A 19,923-nucleotide genomic window follows, 5' to 3' on the forward strand; every position below is an offset into this window, starting at 1 on the left:
TAAGCTTTAGTAACACGATCATATAGACACAAATGGATGAAACTGTGAATACTACAACTTGGAATTAACGAAAGCCGTTTAGATATTCAGTGGTTTGCAGGATTGTATAAAACACAAAAAGATAATGCACAATACAATTCTTCATACCTCAGCTTCTAGTAGCTACATACATGCAATTTCTGGTTAGATACTGAAACTTCTGTCGGATTTTAATACATGACGTTTTGCAGGATACAAAACGCTTCGCATTACTTCTTTGTTTGTAGACAGTTCTTGCCAAGTGTTCTGAAAGTTTGTGTATAAATTTCGGATTGCCAATTCCGGAATATTTACTTTTCGTACTCCCGAAATTAAAACCTTACAAATTCTGATATTCGGAAAATTCCGATTTTGGAATAATTCCGGAGTTCGGAAAAATCCGGAATTTAGAAATTTCTAATTTCGTTAACATTCTGGTAGTAGTATGCACACCTAACTACGAGAGCACTTCTCTTCTCCACTCCTAACTGCTAAAAATTATGAAGATGCCACTGACCATTACACTTTAACACAGAAGGATAGCGCAAAGTGAGATTGAGTACTGTCTCTGGGCATAGGCTTTTATGACATTTAAAATCATAAAAACTTACATCTAAAAACTTATAACTTATAGTGCTGTCTTTGATCGGTCCACAGATGGCTGAATAATGAGAAGTTAAAGTTTAGTATGAACACAGTCAATTGTATATATTGTCTCTCATCTGAATCGCTGTTACCTACATATATATTCTCGCCAGACACACACACATACATACAATTCAGTTGAGAGGCAAGAACAGTATGACCTTTCTTTTTCTTTCTTTCTTAGACGTGATTCACAATCTGGATTCTCCCTTCCTTCTTTTCTCTTTCCTTCAACAGAACTTCTAGCTAGCAACGGTGAGATGGCGCTGTACCTTTGACGTCGTATAATGCCTGTTAGACAACGTCACACATACATATCCAGACATTATTTTTCACCTTGGCAGGTGGCGCTGTACCGATGACGTAGTATAATGCCTGTTAGACAAAACATCACACATACATATTCAAGTACTCTTTTTGTCTTCGCCAGAGGACGCTACATCGATGACGTTGTCTAATTCTCGTTAGACTACATCAGACATGACGTCATTGAATCCATGACGAAATATCTAATGAGTCTCTTTCTCTCTTTCTTTCTCATCAACATTCAGTGATACTAGAATATTAGAATTAAATCCTAAGTTGTAAGACAAAATTCCAAAAAACAGGGTTGGAAATTAATTATTTTAACATGTTTTTCCAGAGTTGATAAAATTACGAATTAAGCTTTGAAACTATTACCAATCAATTACTACCAAATAAGGTAAACATGATATCTTTTTGAACACGATAACGAACCCTGTCACCAGTGGCGTATTCGAGGGTCCTATTTTAGAATCGCTATAGCTCAGTTGTTTATTAACCGTTTTTCAAAATTCAAACGGCACTCAATAGAGAAATAAATCTGCCATCTTGCGAATGCACTTTGGGTACTATAACTCTAAGGATACTGTACTGAATAATTTTGCAAAATATTAGCCGCCTTTCAAAATTCAAACAGCAACCAATAGAGAAATAAATTTGCAATTTTTGAATGTATTGTGGGTAGTATTACGTTAAGGATACTATTACAAAACTCAAGTAAATCTATTTATATAGAGAACTTATAAAATCGCATAACATATGGCTGTGTATGTCTAAAGATCACAGTTTTTATAGTCTTGAAATCATAAAAACACGTAAACACTTAGAACATACTTAAAATTACAAGTTTGGATACTGATATTGTAATCTTCTGCTAACTTCGTTCTCTATGGGAAACAGATTTCTTAAACTCTGTCTACTGATCATGATTCAAGCTGAATATACAACCGTTAATATCAAAAAATTCTTGGACTTCGGTTTGAACATTTTTCACAATTACATTGATATTATTAGTAACTATAAACTTTTTTTAGGGATCCATACTAACCACTCCATTTTTTTAATTTAGAAAAAAATGATCATTTTTTGTTATTCTTTGGATTCATTTCTAAAGTAAAACTGATGTATTTTATAACCATTATCTAAATCTTTCAAACCTTCATACTTAACAAACTTTCAAACCTTCATACTTACTTTTTTCATGTCTTTCAACACTTGCTCAGTATCATCATTAGAACTTTGTGGTAATAATGTCTTATATTTCACATCTAAATGTACTAAAACTCTTTGACTATAGAGGCCGCGGTGCCTCAGTGGTAGAGCGTTCACCTCTGGTACTTGGGGTCCCGGGTTCGATCCCAGCCTCCGCCAAGTGGACTTTGTGGTGGACAAACACCGTGTGCGTGGGTTTTCTCGGGGTTCTCCCGTTTCCTCCCACTTTCTTCATTCCACCATTTCACCAATTTATCATAATCACCGTCTCCTTTAGCCTAACCGGCATAACCGTGGAACGTAAAACTCAATGATTTCATTTCATTTTTCATTTCTTTGACTATAACGTTGTGTTTGAATCAATTTCCATAATGTTATCTCGTACGGTTTACTTTTTTTCTAACTCATCTACGCGAAGGAACCTCAATGCTTTAACGTCATTTTTCTTATTCAAATAATTAGCCATAGCTTATTTGTTTTAAAGAAAATGTTCGTTTTATGAACATTTCATAAAACCGCTTCCAATTTGAAATTTACGTATAGACTCAATAGTTGTATAATTATCTTTTAGACCAGTGTATTTGATTTTTTGTGATTTCATCAATCATTTTATCTGTTAAGTTTTTTGTAAATCTACGTGGAAGAAAGACCTTAAACTCTTCGCATTCAACTAAAATGCTCTTTCCAAATTTAGTTTTAATCTTATCCATTTTCACAATCTTATATTTTGTATCTAATTCTAATTCTCTTAATCCAATAACTTGTTTTTTCTCAAGACTTCCAAGTTTATTTGAAAGCTCAATACGACTAGCCATCGTATTTATTACATAGAAAATCAATGATCACTCTTCAATTTTTATCTTTAACAAAAAACTTTTTAATCATTTTTGCTAATTTCAGAATAACGTTCATGGAAAACCCCCTCAAACATTACAAAAATACATTCAACTATCTAAAACTCTTCTATTACTTTCTCGTTCTTAGGTTCATATGTAATGTTCTTTTTTTCAATTAAAATCGCATAGCATATAGTATTATCAGCAACAGCTTCTGCAAAGTCTACTACAATCTCTATGTTTGTTCTCTCATTTACCGATACATTCTTCCTCTTACTACAATTAATCACATACATTAGCTTGTTATCTATGAACTCTTTAGGATCATAGTACATTTCGGTATTACCACATGTTATTCTCTTAAATGGAGTATACTCTTCATACATCTTAAAATAATCATTGTTAGCAAGATCTAAGTTTCTTGATTCTTTTGGAAATACCTCATTCCTTCCATTCTTAAGATAGATATTCTTTACTTTACAATGATCAAACTTAATTGCATCTGCCGTTTGTATACCATTTCTATCAGTTTGGAACATTACAACTACGAAATCAGGCATATCAAATTACCTAGAAATAAATTGAGTAGTCTTCTGAACACACTGATAAGTATGGAATGAAAACATGATTTTAGATTCTTTAAGAATATTCAACTTTAACTTATTTTCGTAATTAGATTTTTATTCAATAGGCATTCTCATCTACATACTCTTTACTATTATTTTTCCATCATGAGGAGCTGTTGCATCTGCTGTTGTGCCAACCCATTTGTACAAAGCATCGTTATTGTTGTTGGCTTTTGTAAATGTTATTCTCAATCCACCTTTCCACATAGCCTATTTGTAATCACTTAAAAAGCCTGGAATTAATCTTAATAAGTATAAAACGCTAAAGTCCTTTCGTAGACCAAGTTTATCATCTGTTTCAAATCCTGCTTGTTTTAGATATTCAACTTCTGGTTTGGAAAACTTAAATGTTGCAATAGCTGTAGGTGTTATTCCAGGTAGTTCAATCTTATCTCTAACAACTCAATGCTTTCTAACCTCAATTTGAGGAAAGAAGAATGGTAAGAAGTTATTTACAAATTTTATAGTATCATTTGCACCAAATGTTCCTCCAACTGATGCACTAACAACTTCGAACGTCATATGACAATCTGCTTTGTGTGGATGTATAAACCCATCCACCACACCAAAATGAAACTCAATATCTTTGTTAGCTTCATTCAAATTATTCAATTTTTGTTGTGTTAGGTTTAAAACTCTGTAACTCATAACTCTCAATACTATTCATTTATTATAAAGAATATCTTGAAACAACGCTTTTATGGAGTGTACCCATAAAAGAATTATACATAATAACATTTAAAAACTTATAATTCCTATCCTAAATTAACTTTAGCATTCATAGCAGTACCAACTCCAAAAGCAGCTAATCGTTCACCAATTGATGCATCACTACTAAATGCTCTATTCCATGCTTTAGTTTCTAATTCCTTATCTGCAATATGTCTTGACTCTGTATCTTCATTGTCTCTGTAGTATATATCGTGTTCTTTACAAGCCTTATCTAATGGGTTAATGCCTTTATCACCTCTTTCTAATCTTTCTTTAAGCTTAGTACCCGGACCACAGTACGAAAATCCTGGAATATGTAATTCAAATGGAAATTTATTAATCAAATCATTTACTAATTCTTTCCCAAGCTTCTCATCATTCCAGAATCTTGGTGGTAACGTATTTAAGATCTTAATCAAATAACATATACCCTTCGGATCATTAGGAATAAATTGCGAAAGCTTATTATTAATCATGCTCACTATACCTACCTTCTCACTATAAAAGTTATTATTACCAGCCTTTTCTTCTCCATCTATAACAATTAACCGATCAATTAACTTTCTCACATCACCCATCCATATATATTTTTAGGTAATTCGTTGTATATTTTTATTCCTTCCCCAGACTTTGGTGTTTTCTTTTTTGTTGGTGTTAGAGGTAAATATGGTTTAATATAATCATCCCTAGTAGGCTTGATAATATTAATGTACTTAGAACCTCTATTAGATGCTACTTTTTATCTCGATTATATTTTTGGAAGGCAGCACCTGATTCTATTATTATTTCCTTGTACTGTTCAAAATCGTCATCATCATAACCTTGAATGGTTTTATTAGTATTCACCTTCTGTTCTCTTAGACCTTCTGTTCCTTTATAAGTTTTACCATTAATTATGAAATCATCGCCACTCACATTAAGTTCAGAATTTCCTACCTTATTTATTATTTTTCCATCTGCAACAGCTCTTATTCCTAATACACTATCATTTCTTCTACTATAATATTTTATTGTAACCTTACCAAATGATTGTGCTTTTGTTAAAGGCTCTACTCCCTCGACTTTGTCTTTAATTTGTTTTCTCATTTGTTTTATTTCTCCTGTTTAGGTGTATCACTACTACTTGGAGGACTATCATAAGTTATCTATTTAGGTGTTTCTAGTAGACTAGGATCTATTAAAGCCGTCTTATGTACAGCTGGAACAAGTTCAGTTGTTAGATTTTTATTTTGTTATGCTACTTGTTTGATCTCACTTCCTAAATTTTGGATAGCATCAATTACAGGTTGTTCTTGTGTCTTAAATTTTGTCGTATACACCTGCTCTTTCTTTCTTCCAAGATGTGAAGCCCTTTATCAAGAACTCCTTTAACTTATTAATCTTATTTATTTATTTCTCATCCATTTATTATATAGAAAATGAACAAACGTCAAAAACGTCAATAAACGTCAAAAAACCTAAACCGTTAAAACGTAAAAACGTGAAAAACATCAAACGTTTAATAAGTGTTTTATCTTGTTCCTATACTTCCCATTATTTACTTCCATGTCATATCAGTTACTATAAAACCATAATCTTCTTGCCAACATTTTGAACATATCTCTTAAAATTTATCATAAGGCATATCTCCTCCAACAAACTCGTTATACACATGTTTAAGATTAGTATCATCTTGTCTAACTACGCATAGGAAGTTAGCGTTACCCCTTATAAGCTGTTTAGGTACTTTTGAATATGTCTGTGGAAGATAGAAACAGTCTATATGTCTATGTCTACCTCTCGTAAAGTAATTTCTAAAAGTATCTTGGTTCTCCAAAATGTAATCGTCAAACACAACAACAGAGTATTTTTCACATTCATCAATAGGTACATTACAATCATTACTGCTTAAGAACGTTGTTATTTGTGTCTTGAACTTTAGTTCTGCTTTTTCAAATCGTTCTTTTAATTGTTCATACTTTGGCTGATTCATGATTTTAGAATATATGTAGAAGTGATTATTGTTTAACCAACCTAGCTGTAATAAGAAGTTAAATAACAGAAAAGTCGTACCACAACCAGATGGACCCACAATAAGACATCGAATATCATGAGGTATAAGTTCTCCATTTCTTTTCTTAGCTGTTGTTTCTTTTATCATCTCTTTTACATCCCAATTAATAGTTTTCTTAGTCATTTATTATAGATAAAATTTTGATTTAGACCCGATAAATCGTCCGATCCTTATATGATAAGTTAAGCCCTGGGTGCCAGCATCTTTTATGATCTTATATCTTTAAATTGTTCTGTGATCTTATGCAACGTATTTTTTATATATTCTTCATCCATTTTGCCATTTAATGTTATTATCATCTATAACTGTTCTTTAAATGAGTTAATACAAGTGACAATGGTTTTATATTCATCTTTTCCTTTGCTTATGTTTAACTTAGAAGACAAACCTGTTATAATAGCACATCCAGTTGCAAGAGAGATTGTTAATATCGAGTAAATTATTACGGCTATAAAAGTATTACTAAAACCAGTTGTTGGAGAAAGTATAACCGATAACGTGTATGCATATCTAACAATTCGTAGTTTTCTGTTTTTCCTCTTTAAGCTGTACTCTAACTTTTGAACGATATCTTTTGAACGATTAACTTTATTACTTTCTCTCTTGGAATATCTCTAGGTAAATCAAACTAGTACATTTATTATATAATAAATCTCTAAGGTATTTAAGTTAACGAGTGATACTTCTGTTTTAAGGAAGAAACTCCATTACGAATTAGACAACAGTAACAACTATTTAAGTATAGGACTAATTGGGTTTTACAGTACATATCTAACTCCAAACATTACAGAAAAAATAACAAACTAACATTTTGTAGCGATGATAATGTACTTTCAGAGCAACTTTTAGTTCAACCTGGTCAATGTAATTTAAAGGAATTAGAAGAACATAGTAAGACTATTCATGGCTTTGGATTAATTGTTTTAACAAAAGAGACACTGACCAAAGCTTAAAATTCTATTTTAAATTATAATTTGTAACTGTTTCGGATATCTAGCATATCCTTCTTCAGACACGATCGAAATTAATGAAAATACAGACATATATAAATGTTGTTATTACAGAGTTTATATATATGTCTGTATTTTCATTAATTTCGATCGTGTCTGAAAAAGGATATGCTAGATATCCGAAACAGTTTCACATTATAATTTAAAATAAAGTTTTAAGCTTTGGTCAGTGTCTCTTTTGTTAAAATAGAAGAACATATTACATCAAATTTTCCATACTCCACCGATCATTTTAAAAATACTAAATTTACTGAAGACAGAAAGAACAATAGAGTTAAAATATTTACCAGGTATTTTTATATAATCTTAGATACCATTAATACTGAATTAGGTTTTAGTGAGAAGAACTTGGCTAGTAACATAGAACATGTTGGAGATAAGATGCAAAAGTTTTACACATTCGATACAATTAATGTTCACTGTAATATAACAGATGGTATGTTTGTTAAAGATACGGAGTACACACATAGAGAAAAAGGAATTATAGCATCATTTAAAACAGATGCCGAGTTTAAACATAGTATTTTATACGAACCTACTTATCCATTATTTTTCCCTATATCTAAAGACACGGTTTATAATTTTGAGATAAGTTAAACATAAGAGTGATTCCCTAATTGATTTTGGTGGAGCTACAACAACTGTACTTTTACAAACCAAGATTTTCTCTTAAATAAATAGGAAGATGTGTTCTATTAAAGGTTGTATGTTTAGTGTTCCTTACAGTGAACTAAAAGATTTAAATATCGATCATGTATTGACAAAGAAAAAACTTAGTGATAAATCTAAGAAAATTAAAGAAGGTTAAGGAATGGATTTAACTCTAACTACTGCACAAATGAAAAAGATTAAGAAAGAGCATATGGGTGGTTTTATCTTTACAATTCAAGCCATTCTAGCAGCTTTAGGAGCAGTTGGTTCATTAGCAGGTGGTGCAGAAGCGATTACTAAAACTGTGCTTGATACTAAAAAAATAAACAAGAACTTGAAGAACAAAAAAGGCACAATACGGCTATAGAAGAAAAAAAGAAGCAGGTGAACCAAAGAAGCCAAAAAACTAAAACCATTGACCAACTTTGATATAGAGAGGTTGGTTAAAGAATTAAAAATAAAACGATTTAGAGGTGTATTTATGAGTGATGAACTTCCACAACAAACCCTATATAAATGAGTTTGGTATAGTTATCTTCGATAAATCAGAAACATCGATACTCATTGGATATGCAATTGGAAAAATAACAACGAAAAGTACGTGTTCGATTCTTATGGCGGTGTTCCTCCTAGACAACTAGTACAATATATTGGTACCGAAAACTTATTTTACAATGACGAGGGAATACAAGACTTTAATTCAGTTATATGTGGTCATCTTTGTGTTGAGGTTTTAAATCTTCTTAATCAACGGTATTCTTTTAGTAGCATTATGTATATGATTAAAAATGATTAAATATTATTAAGTTTAAGTGCTTTTATGGTTTGTATCCATAAAAGTTTTGTTTAAGATAAATATGGAAGATTATTTTGAGAAGGATGGGAATGAACTAGATGCAAAGATAAATAGAATTTTATGAGTATTTTGAGTATGTTAGTGAGATAGACTTAAAAGATAGAAACAACGTATATAAAGTTATTGATTTATGGAGAACGTTAATACCTAAATTTTTGTAAACGGATGAAGAGTTGGAAAAGTTACGCCCAATAATTTCCTTAAAGGAGTTATCAAATTGTAGCTCTAGACCATTAGAATGCAGTAATTGTGGTAGCAAGTTATTAACAAAAGATATGAATAGCTATATTTGTAATGATTGTTCTGTAGAGAGTGGTTGGGTTTACAGTACTAATGAAGAAATGAAAGTTGGTTGTGCAAGAAAACCATGGCATGATACTATAAAAAGATTTAAGTTACAGTTATCTCGTTTGCAAGCTTTACAGGATAGAATTATTTCCGAAGATATGTTCAAAGTGTTAAATGATGAATTTAGGTACCATAAGATTTAATATCAACAGAAGATGTTCTAGAAGTACTAAACAAATACACAAAATATTATGATGATGTCTTTTTAATACACTATCACGTTACCGATCAAAAAACATTAAAATTCCAACGTATGGAAGAAAAACTTATAAACGAGTTCGAAAACTTACAGGACGTCTTTAAAGAACTGTATCCGAAAAGGGTATTGTTTATAACTTAAAATGTGTTGTACTATCTGTTGAAAAAGCATGATGTTCATGTTGATATTGATTTTAATCACTCACCTAAACAAATAGAGATGTTAAAAATGTTTTGAAAGATTAGGATGGTCATTTTCTTTATAATAAATGAGCATGGATATATTTGGTAATGTTGTAGATAGAAAAGGTAAAGTTGATGTTAATGAAGAAAAATTAAAATTGTTGGAAAATTTAAATGATGTTGTTAGAGTAAGTCAACTTAGATCAATAGAAGCTCAATTAGAGAATGATAGACATCGATTTGAAGATGCATTAGAAACATTACAAGACACATACATAAATAAACGAGATTTTCAAAAGATTAGGATTATGCAAAAAGAACTTTGTAACTACTAAATTACCTTTAAATAATGGATCTTTAACTACTAAATTGATTATGCAAAAAGAAACTAAACCTCTATTATATCGATTGAGAACTAAGAATGTTAAGGACCCAATCATTAGAATATTCAATCTTTCTAATGGTTATAGGTTTCTCTATAATGGAAAAATAATGCATATGGAATTAAGTTTGTATAAATAATTTCTAGAGATATATTTGGGTGATACTTTGAATGAAAATTTACCTTTTAGTTTTAAGAAGAATGATATAATTACAATTAAACCAAATAAAAATTCTACTATGGAATAAGGTAAATTATTGTTTGTTGTAATGTACATAGAAAGAGAGCTTTCCTAAAGGTGTTTGCTATATAATAAATATGGATATTTTGGTAATGTTAAAAGTAGAATAGAAGCATCTAGAGATGTTTTTAAATCAAATTACACATCCTGGGTTGATTTTCAGAATAAAAGATTGGTTAATGTTTCTAATGCTATTGATAAACAAGATGTTGTAACATTAGAACAGCTTGAATCAGCAAAAGAAGAGTTTAATTTACTTACGCGAAAAGAAATTGTTGAATTACCATGTCGATTCGCAGAAGATGAAGTTGGGAAAGCAGTCTTATATTTGTATATAATTTAGCTGCCGCATACAAATTTCTTTATAAAGGTAGGGTAATGCATATAGAAGTAAGTCTCAGTAAATATCTCATAGACCTATTTTTAAATGAGACACTAGTTGAAAGTTTTCCATTAAATTTTAATATGTATGATCAGATAACAATTAGACCATCCAAAGATTCTGATTTGAAAGAAGGTAAATTATTACTGCTTATTATGTATATAGAAACACAAGATGAAGGTGAAAACGAATCAAGTGATGATGACGATAATGTTAAAAGTATAGTATTAGTAATTCTATTGAATTTATATTTTATCTTGATTTTCTATACAATAAATAATAATGTTATTGTATTGTGTTAAATGTAAGAAATCAACATATACGAAGAAAAATACGAAGAAAGATACCATTAGAATTGAACAAACCAAGAATGGAAGATATCTAAAAAAAGGTATATGTAGTATATGTGGAATTAATAAAACTCAATTCGTTAAAAAGAAAGATAGACTTTATGATGGTAAAGGTGTTAGTGAAGACATTACAGAAAAAATTCACAATCCTTCCAGAAAGAACTTTCACAGACTAAGTGTGGTTACAAAAGGTATCGATGATCTTTGCCAAGCTGATCTTGTAGAAATGGATAGTGGAGTATTAAAAGGTGTTTCCAAATTAAATAAAGGCTATAAGTATTTGCTAACGATTATAGATATGTTTTCGAAATATGCGTTTGCTGTTCCTGTTAAGAATAAGAGCGGTAAGAATGTTACAGAAACGTTTGAATCCATATTAAAAACAAGAAAACCTAGGAATTTACAAAGTGATCAAGGCAAAGAGTTTTACAATAAAGAATTTAAGAAGTTGATGGAGGAAAATTAGATTAATCATTACTCCATCTATAGTGGTAAGAAAGCTTCTGTTTTTGAGAGATTCAACAGAACAGTTAAAGAAAACATGTGGAAGAACTTTACAACGCAAGGAAATTATAAATGGATAGAGATATTACCAACATTGGTTAGTGAGTATAATAATAGAGTACGTAGGACAATTGGTTTAACGCCTATAGAGTTACCAAGAAGAATGACCGAGCAATATTGGATAAAGTGTATAAGATAGAATATAAGCGTGCTAAACATAAATACAAGTTAGGCGAACATGTCAGTATAAGTAAATCGAAAGGATTATTTGAGAAAGGATATTCACCTAATTGGTCAACAGAAGTATTTGTTATCAGCGAAGTTATTCCATCTAATCTACCTACGTATAGAATTAAAGATTTAGAAGAGGAAGATGTGCAAAGCAGATTTTACGAACCAGAACTATTAAAGACGAAACTTAAAGATGAATACTCGGTAGAAAATGTTTTGAGAAAGAAAAGTGACAAAGTATATGTTAAATGGTTAGGATTTGATGATTCGCATAATAGCTTGATAGATATGGTGTAATGTAAATATAAATGTTGTCTTTTATGGAATAATAACCATAAAAGGTGAACACAGACTTATTCAATTCTAGTAAGTTATGTCAAGATGGTGGAAAAGAATTTTAACATTGTTTAGAAATAAAGAATCAAAAGAACTAATATTTCAAGGGCTCACATGCGAGCCTATCAAATCTTTCAAAAAATAACAGGTGGTAAAGGAGAAATATGGAATGAATTAAGAGGAACATATGTTTGTAACTAATTGATTCTAGATATATCACGATGGTTATCTATAATGACAAAATTAACAACACAATGGAAAATAGCAATGGAGCATTTTTGCTCTGTTGCTCTACATATCTAATAAAAAGAGGAGAAAAGAAACAACATCGATTATTTCTGGGACATACGTATATAGAAAAATTTTCTTGCGAACGACGAAAAATAAAATTTAAAAAAATATTTTATATAATAAGTATGGGCACTATGGATAACTCGTATAATATAAATGATATTTGCTACGAAGAGATTAAATATAACTATTGGTATGTTTTATTTAGTGATTTTAAATTGATTATTGATAAGACAACAGGATACTTCAATGCAACTAAGTTGTGTCATGATGGAGGAAAGAAATTTTATAAGTGCTTGGAAAATAAACAAACTAAAGAGTTATTTTCTTATATAAAGTCATTGAACCGAATTCGTGGGGATGACTTTAACATTATCAAAGGCGTTCAATTAGATATTATACGTTAAATAACTAGGATTTGATGATTCACATAATAGCTGGATAGATTAAAGTAATGTTGTAATGTAAATATAAATGTTGTCTTTTATGGAATAATAACCATAAAAGGTTAGTTTGAATGTGATAAGGGTAACGAAACTTTACTCTTCATACAACAAAGGGGGGCGATTCGTTCCTATTAAACAAATTATTCCAGTCATCTAGCTTAAACACAAGTGGAACGATTCGCTCCTATTAAACAAATTATTCCAGTCATCTAGCTTAAACACAAGTAGAACAATTCGTTCCTATTAAACAAACAAAGGGTATTCTTACATTCGATAAAACTAGCTGGTAACGAAATAAAGTTAAAAATAATGATTTTTCTATATAATAAATATGAGTACTATGGATAACTCGTATAGTCTAAATGATATTTGCTACGAACAGATTAAAGATAACTATTGGTATGGTTTATTTAGTGATTTTAAATTGATTCTTGATAAAACAACAGGATACTTCAATGCAACTAAGTTGTGTCATGATGGAGGAAAGAAATTTTATAAATGTTTAGAAAATACACAATCTGAAAAGTTAATTTCTTATATAAAGTCATTGCAACGAATTCGTGGGGATGACTTTAAGGTTACCAAAGGCGGTCAATTAGATATACGATTAACGTATGTGCCTAAAGAGTTAATACTTGATATAGCAAGATGGGTTTCACCAGATTTTTATATTAAATGTAATGAAATTATTATTAATTACTTTACTCAAGAATTTAGAAAATATCAACAAGACAATGAAGAGCTACAGACAAGAATAGAAGAAACTGAACAGTCAATGTAAAGATTAAAGATTCAAAACGAGAGCTTAAAAGAAATTGCAGCACCATATACAGACGATAATTCCAAAGATAATTGCCTAATCATATACAAGAAAAACAAATTTAATGATCCTTTCCATTATTATGCTATCAGATGCCAAAAGAGAAGCCTATATAAGCCTCTTAATGAAGCAGAAGGAAAATTACCGAATCATGTAATAATATAGAAAAGTTTAGAGATCCTAACAGTATTAAGCTATTCAGCCTACTGCAGCAAGAACTAGGTATTCGTAAAGGTAAGGGTAATAAGTTTTAAAAATTAATCTATTACATGAAGATTTGGTTAAAAAAATGATTGTTTATATGATCAGATAACATCTAATCCTATGTAAAAAACTTAATTCGTGATCAAAGGTTTTCTATATAATAAATATGGAGAAACATTTTGATTTATTACATGAGAGACTTAAACTAATTCACGAAGATCTTAAACTCTTAGCAGCACTACTACAGAAGCAAGCACTGTTAATAGAGAAGCAAATACTGTTAAAAGAAAATGAATTATTAATAACACAACAAAAACACCTGATTTGGATAGTAAAAAATACGAATATGATAGTGATGATTATGACGATGAGTAAGCTTACAAAAATGAATCAGTTTTAAAATGTGTATATGTAAGTTTGATGGGTTATTCCCATGAAAGCTCTATAGTAACACATCGAGTAAACATATGTAAGCAATGGCAGGCGCGTGCAGATTTTTAAATGATGTGTTAGAAAAAATGACTGAAAATGATTTTAAAAATTTTGAAGAAAATAAAAAATTGAAAGGTAATAGTAAGATTTTCTATATAATAAACGAGTAATTATAATAGATTTACTCTAGTAGAGTTAAGACGACAATGTAAAGAGAAGGGAATCAAAAGATATCCCCGATTAAGAAAACATGAACTAATAAACCTTCTTAAACAACATGACGATGAACAAAGCAGAAGACAAATTAGAAACATATTCCCATTTAAACAAGAAGTATTTGAAGAACCAAAAAAAAACCTAAATCAGTACCAACTGATGTTAAGCTCAAAGAAACGACAATGAAATCAAGATTAGAAACATGGAGATTCAAAACAGATTACAAGAACATCATCCTCTAGAACAATATATAACTTCAATAACGAAGCCTTTAATAAATAGACTAAACTTCAGCTCACAAAAACATGGTTCGTTAAAAGTTAACCTCTGGATAAACTGTCAATATAAGAAAGGTAAAGAAATTCAAAACTTTTACTTCAACACTAACGACAAAGAGGTATTCCAATTAATTAATCTAAAAGAATTCATAAGTGATGCTAAAGAAATATTACGAGCAAGAATGGATGAGTTCCAAGCTAGAAGTTCTGGTTGGACTTTTACAAATATAAACTACATAGAATTAGCTCTTAATAAATATGTACGTTATAGAGGATCATCATATGTAGAACTACCAAATGAAATCAAAAGAAAACAGGTTGTTATCAATGTAAAGAACAAAGATGAAAAATGTTTCTTGTGTTCAATTGCTTCCGCAATACATCCTGTTGTAAAGACCCACAACGACCACCAAAGTACAAACATATGTTTATAGACTTACAAGAAAAATTAAAAGGTATCGATTATCCTGTAAAACTAACAGACATCCCAAAAATTGAAAGACGACTCAATATATCATTTAACGTTTATACATAGGATGATGATGGAAAATATATAGTGTACGTTTTATATCATACCAAAAACCAAAAAAAAACATGTGAATTTATTATATATCAAAAAAGAAAATAAAACTCACTATTGTTGGATTAAAGACCTAAGTAGATTAGTAAGTAGTAAAATAACCAAACGCAGAGGTCGAAAATACTTATGTGATAGATTCTTGTTATATTTTTACTCGCAAAGTGCATTAGATAAACACGAAAAGGTTGTTCTACTCCCGAAGCTGTTAAGATAGAAATGCCACCAAAAGATACTTATGTTAAATTTCAAAACTACCAATATACGATGAAGATACCATTCGTGATTTTCGCTGATTTTGAATGCCTGTTACAAAAGGTTATGGGATGTAAACAATGTTATCCAGAAGATGAAGCATATACCAAAAAATATCAGAAGCACAAGCCATCTGGATTGTGTTACTATATTGTAAAAAGTGATGGAAGTAAAACAGACCCTGTTGTGTATACAGGTAAAGTTGCAGCGAAGGAGTTCATAAGAATGTTAAAGAAAGAAGCTAAACAAAAATCAAACATATATAGAGATAATAACAAATTACCTTTAACACGTAAACAGTTAAAAGAGTTCAACAAATCCAAATCCTGCTCTTACTGTAAAGTAAAATATACACCAGAAAACCACAAAGTTAAACATCACGATCATATAACAGGAGAGTTTGTAGCTGCATTATGTAACAACTTTAATTTAAAAGCTAGAATGCCTAAGTTTGTACCAGTGATTACACATAACTTATCATGATATGACTCTCACTTGTTTATAAAAGAACTAGGATGTAATAAAGAACAAATAATGTTAATACCTAATAACGAACAACGTTACATATCATTCAGTAAAAAAGTTAGTACTATCAAACTAAAATTCGTAGATTCATTTAGATTTATGACATGTAGTTTAGACAAATTATCATCAAACCTAACGAGAGAACAAATGACTCACACACAATACTTCTATACTAATGAAAAACAATTTAAACCTGTAACAAGAAAAGGTGTCTACCCGAACGATTATGTTAGTGACTGGTATAAGTTTAGACAGAGACAATTACCACCAAAGGAAGCATTCTACAACAAGCTTAACAACACACATATGAGTGATTAGGATTATAAGCATGCAAAGAAAGTTTGAAAAACATTTAAAATTAAAAATCTCGGACAGTATCATGACATATCTAAAAACTGATGTGTTGTTATTAGCAGATGTGTTTGAGAACTTTAGAGAAACATGCCTTAAAGCTTAAGGTCTTGATCCAGCTTGGTATATGACAGCACCAGGTTTAGCTTGGGATGCAATCTTAAAGATGACACATATAAAACTAGAGTTACTAACTGATTACAATATGGTACTGATGATAGAGAAAGGTATAAGAGGTGAAATTTCGCAATGTAGTAAAAGATATGTAAAAGCAAACAATAAGCATATGGAAGGTTACGATGGAAATAAAGACAATTTTCACTTAATGTACTTGGATGCTAACAACTTGTATGGGTGGGCAATGAGTCAATACTTACCATTTGAGGGATTTAAATGCTAAAGTGAAGGCGAGATAAGAGAAACAGGTTTCTCAAATATATCTGACGATTCTGGTACTGGTTATATATTAGAAGTTGTTCTTGAATATCCTAAAGAATTAGATGACTACCCAAAGCAAGACTACCCATTAGCACCTCAAAACAAGTGTGAACCTGGTTCAAAACAATCAAAACTGTTAACAACTCTATACGATAAGGAAAATATGTAATTCACTATCGAAACTTAAAACAATGTTTGTCACTTGAAATAAAACTTAAGAAAATTCCTCGTGCAATAAAGTTTGAACAATCAGATTGGTTAAAGAATTACATAGATTTAAAGACGCAGATGAGAACTAGAGCAACAAATGACTTTGAAAAAGACTTTTATAAGCTAATGAACAATTCAGGTTTTGGAAAGACTATGTAAAGTATTAGAAGGAGATGTAAACCTATAAAAATAGAATGTGACCCAACAAGAGTAGAAAAACTAATTGCTAAACCAAATTTCAAAGATAGAATTATTTATACTGAGAATCTATGTGCAATCATAATGAACAAAACAAAATTAACTTTCTATAAACCAATATATGTTGGAATGAGTATCTTAGATCTATCGAAATATTTAATGTACGACTTCCATTATAATGTGATGAAGCCAAAATACCAAGACAAATTAGAAGTATGTTATATAGATACCGATAGTTATATATACACCATATTCAAACAGAATATGTGTACGAGGACATGAAAAATGATATTGATTACTTCGACACGAATGATTACTCTAAAGATAACAAATATAAGATACCACAGGTTAATAAAAAAATACTTGGTAAGATGAAAGATGAACTTAAAGAAAAAATCATAGAATAATTTGTTGGTTTAAGATCAAAAATATATTCAATCAAGTTCGAAAAAGATAAATGTTGAAAAAAAGCAAAAGGATTTAAGAAAACTGCTGTAAGTAGAGAACTGTCATTTAACGATTATAAAGACTGCTTGGTCAACCAAAAACATTATTATAAAATGATGAATTTAATCAGAAGTTATAAGCACGATTTGTACACTATAGAAGTAAATAAGTTAGTTTTAAGTTGTGTAGATGACAAAAGATGTATCTTAGAGGATGGGGAAAATACTCTACCATGGGGACGTTATAAGATGGAAGAGATGTAATTTTGATATAAGATTTTAGACTGTAAGTTTTTACATGTAAGTTTTTATGATTTTAAATGCCATAAAAGCCTATGCCCAGAGACAATACTCAATCACACTATGCGCTATCCTTCTGTTTAAAGTGTAATGGTCAGTGGCGGCTTCATATTTTTTAGCAGTTAAAGGCGGAGGGGAAAAGAGCGCTTGTAGTTAATTATGCATACTACTTCCGGACTCCCGAATGTAAAACCGGACAAATTCCGGTATTCCGAGAATTCCGATTTTGGAATAATTCCGGAGTTCGTTAAACCCCGGAATTTAGAAATTTCTGATTTCGTTAACATTCTCTAATTCGAAAAGATCCGGATTTTTTTTTCGAAATCCGGAGTTTTTCTCAATTACGGAATTTTCTAAATTCCGGATTGTTTCCGAGTTCGGGAATTCTTCTGGGGACTGACCAGTAAAATAAATCTTTTAGGAGTTAATGGCGACTAATTTGAAAGAAATGGAGAGTATGAGAATTCAATCTGTCGTATCTGTAGTTTCTTATGGAGAAAAAACAAACTTCTGAACCAACGGTTTAAGAACAACTCAAGTTATTAATGTAAACATTGCCGAAATCATGAAAGAAATACGAAAGACATTTTGAATCGAAGAAATATAACATACACGTTTGCAATCGTAGACAAACAAACCTATCGTAACCAGACTAAAGACGAATCATTTACCGCGTAGCGATCGCCGTTCAGTGGTCAAGGTGCTTGTGCGAATTCACGTGTAATTTTTTTTTTTGTACTTTAGGATTTTTGATTTCGATTGATCGTCGATGATATACGTTGTATTATATTCAGATATTTGAATACTCGGATGTTTCAATACTTGAACTGTCAAATCTTCAGGAATAATAATAGTAATAATAATAAACTAATAATAATAATAATTATTATTATTATTATCTAATTATCGCCCAGGTCATACCATTGCAAGCAGAAACGTGACATTTGGAAATAATATTTCGGTTTGGTTTAATGTTGCCCACGAGAAGAGGAATTTCACACCTCGTTTCTAAAACAAACAAAATAACATGAGAATTAACATTTTATATCCGAGACGGGACAAGGCTAACTCAAAATTTTCGTCTCGCTTTGGAGATGAGAATTGTGACGGGACGAAAAGTATCGTAAACATTTCCCGTCTTGTCTCGATTCCCGAAATAGTGTATGTTCATTCTTTAGGTAACAATTGCTCTGTAGACTGAATCTCATAGGCTATTTCCTTACATTGAATTTCAGAGCTCATTGAATTATGCTCTCTGTAGGTATTTTTGTAGCAAAGCTTTTATATTTATCTCTTCTTATCCTAAAAATTAGTATATTATGTGCCTTACTGTTGCGTGGTTATTTACTGTTGCGTGCGTCAGTTATTTTTATTACAGTTATTTTCCTTAAAACATACAGTAGAATACTTTCTACATGAAACTTCAGTGGAACGCTCTAGTTTAAAATTTTGGTAGTTACAGAGGTGTGTTGTGAAGGTACGGAACCCTTTTACCGAAATCTCTATTTTTAAGAAAGTTTTGCCAAATTTTAGGGCAAGTTTAAAACTTCCAATGCCATTATTATTGTTATTATTATTATTGATATTATTATTATTATTATTATTATTATTATTATTATTATTATTATTATTATTATTATTATTATTATTATTATTATTATTATTATTATTATATCAACACCGTGTAAAATCTTTAAAAGTTATGCAGGTAGTATCTGAATAGCAAAAGCTGATTGACTGTCGATCTCGGTCGTCGAGAAGTCTTCAGGAGGCAAGGACATCGATCACGTTCTGGGTTTGAGTTCCGAAGGGGCAAGTATTCGGGTCAAAAATTGTTAAAAGTTGTAGGCTTCAGCCAAA

Source organism: Thermobia domestica, chromosome 3 (genome assembly GCF_964235325.1).
Source record: "Thermobia domestica chromosome 3, izTheDome1.hap1.1, whole genome shotgun sequence".
NCBI lineage: Eukaryota > Metazoa > Arthropoda > Insecta > Zygentoma > Lepismatidae > Thermobia > Thermobia domestica.